Raw genomic sequence first — 3,291 nt, 5'->3', positions numbered from 1 at the left:
GATGAGCTTTCTTTGGCTATGTTATTTCAATAAGACATAATTGCTTGGTTGGTATGCTTGAAGTATTATTGTTTTTATGTCAAAGGATAGACTATTGCTTTGAATCACTCGTGTCTTAATATTCATGCCATGATTAGACATATGTTCAAGATTATGCTAGGTAGCATTCCACATCAAAAATTATCTTTTTTATCATTTACCTACTCGAGGACGAGCAGGAATTAAGCTTGGGGATGCTGATATGTCTCCATCATATCTATAATTTTTGATTGTTCCATGCCAATATTATTCAACTTTCTTATACTTTTTGGCAATTTTTATACTATTTTTGGGACTAACATATTGATCCAGTGCCTAGTGCTAGTTCCTGTTTGTTGCATGTTTTATGTTTTGCAGAATATCCATATCAAACGGAATCTAAACGGGATAAAAACGGACGGAGCTTATTTTTGGAATATTTGGAAAATTCCGGAAGAAAAATCCACGCGAGATGGTGCCTGTCGTGGAATTGTCACGGCAGATGTCCTAGTGAAAGGACTTAGTCATGGAGCCATCGCAACGGGTTAGCTTAAAGGGGTTAAACCGGACAAGGGACACGAGAGTTTTATACTAGTTCGGCCCCTTACGATGAAGATAAAAGCCTACGTCTAGTTGTGATGGAATTGCTAGGGTCTCCATGATCAGAGAGCAAATATGCTTCGCCTGAGTCTCGAGTTGTTATCTGTCTCTCTTGAACCGCCGCCGGGTCGTGCCTTTATATACACAGGTCGACACCCGCCGGCTTACAGAGTCCCGATGCCGGTTTATACACATACCGGCCCGGTCTCTACTTCGTCATACCTTATAATACAAGTCATGAATTACATGGCAGTTTATAACTACATGCCTTAACCTACCTTTGAGCCGTGGGCCTTCAAGTCTCTGTAATAATCCGCTTTATCCTTGTCTTCATGGGCTTTAAGCATAAACAATCCATTATGGGGATAACCCGGCTATCTCGGCCGGCTTACACCTAGTAGTAATATCCCCAACATTAGGCCCCAGATTGATTTGAACTGGTTCATGTCAATCTCCAAAACCTTGAGAAAATTTCTTCTTCCATATCTTCGCATAAATCTTGTAAACCACCATGACGTCATCATCCAGAATCATAATAAACCGCCATGATGTCACCTGTTATTTTAAATGGTATATTCCTCACCTTCATTAATGAGTCTCCGATAATCGAGGCGACAAATCTGTCACATATCCATTTGTTAAGCTCCTCGGTTCTCGCGCTTGACCCTCATCCTTTCGTCCTTATAAATACGGCCGAGGGCCCTTTCCATCTCTCCCTTTTTCTCTTCAAGTCTTCTTCTTCCTCGCGACGCCTCAGCGCCCGAACTCCGCCGCTGCCGTCGACCTTCGCGTCCACACCAACCCAGGCCGCTGCATCAACCTGTTTTGACCAGAGAACTGCGACGCACCTCCACTGTTCAGCAGCACCAGTAAGTATTCCTCTCCTCGAACGTCAGATCTGCATTAGGGTTTCCACTGTTCGTCTGTGTTCTTCACCGTTCATCTTTCCTTTCCTAGATCACATAGTTTTGATCTGAATCTGATAGCAAAGGCAAGCTTCAGTAGTTTAGCACCCCTTTTAATCCTCAAAAAGCACCCTTTCCTGCATAAGATCCCATCCAAGCATATGTGTTCTTCCACTATCACGGCTTTAGGTTAAATTTATTTCCTCTTTTTAGAACTGTGGCAGATCTAGATTTATATCACCGATCTATGAAATCTGTTTGCACCATACTTAGAAATTTCTGCAAATGTGTAGCCTCTTTACCATTGTGGGCGGTTCATCCTTGAACCTGAGATAACTCATCATATACCATTAGCCCTCTATTAAACCGCCAACCTGTTTTAAACCGGATATTGTACTTCCATCATTGCACCAGTTTATAAATTATAACCGTGAACTTTAAACCGAATATTGTGCTTTTTTCCAGCTTGTCACCAAAAATGGCCAAACAATTATTTTCCTGTAATTGGGTTCCTTCCCGGGTTACGGAAACGCAGCTGGCTGGTTATGTTTCAATAGGCGCTTTAGCAAGTAAGAACACTATCCATTGGCGAGTCCCCGGCCTAGAATCTCCTCCTGAACCCCAAGACGGAGAAGTTATTGTATTTGTTGATCACCTAAGCCGAGGCTTCACTCCTCCCGGATCAAAATTCTTCCGTGACGTGCTTGCCGCCTTTCAAATCCATCCCCAAGACATCGGTCCAAACTCCATATCCAATATTTGTGACTGGCAAGTATTCTGTGAGGTATACCTACAAGAGGAGCCTACTGTTGATCTATTCCGTGATTTCTTTTATCTAAACCGCCGTACTGAGTTTACGGATGGCCCCAATACTGAACTAGGCGGGGTTTCAATTCAGAAGAGGAGAGATGTTGATTTCCCTCATGCCAAGCTTCGTAGTCATCCTAAGGACTGGAATCAGACTTGGTTCTACTGCCGCAACACATCTCCAGTCAATGAAAACCCTTTGCCGGGTTACCGTCCACATCGGCTTACTCAAACTCATCCCTTTCCTCAATGGTTGACAGCCCAAGAGCGAGCAAAATATGCCCCTCAACTAGCCAAGCTCAGAGCGTTTATTGCAAATGGGCTGACAGGCGTGGATTTTGTCCGATGCTGGGTTTCATGGAGCATTTTACCTTTAAGCCGGCGGCCCGGTTTAATGTGTGAATACACAGGGGATCTGAAAGACCCGCAACGCCATATTGACATCCAACTGACTGATGATGAAGTCACTGAAGCTGTTAAAAAGATGCTTAATGAACCAATAGACGCATGCAGCAAAACCGGGCTCAGTCCTTTCTATGCTGCCAATAAACCGCCAAAGGTATAATCTTCCGTATTCCTGCCTTTAACCATCCTTTGTTAAAATTTTCCTTTGATGACTTATTATTTGTCTATACAGGCCGATGATCCATTCTGGAAGAGAAAATCACAAGATAAACCGATAAAGAATCCTCGGATTAAGATCAAGGCTTCAAAAAAGCCTGCAAAGAGAAGGAACGTTGAACCATCCGAGCCTATTATTGAAGATGATCCAGATTCAGAGGTAGAACTTGACTCACTCGGTTCACTTTTTATACACCTTATTGACAATGATCATTCTCAGGATGAAGCGGAAGCCAGCCATGCTGATGAGGTAACTATTCTTTCTTCTGATTCTGATCCTGTGCCAGTACCAAGAATCCGTCGAGCCATTCGGAAAGTAAAATTTTCATGCCCTCTTTCT

This window comes from Triticum aestivum, chromosome 3D (genome assembly GCF_018294505.1).
Source record: "Triticum aestivum cultivar Chinese Spring chromosome 3D, IWGSC CS RefSeq v2.1, whole genome shotgun sequence".
NCBI classification, from domain to species: Eukaryota; Viridiplantae; Streptophyta; class Magnoliopsida; order Poales; family Poaceae; genus Triticum; species Triticum aestivum.
This window is presented reverse-complemented; position numbering follows the sequence as displayed.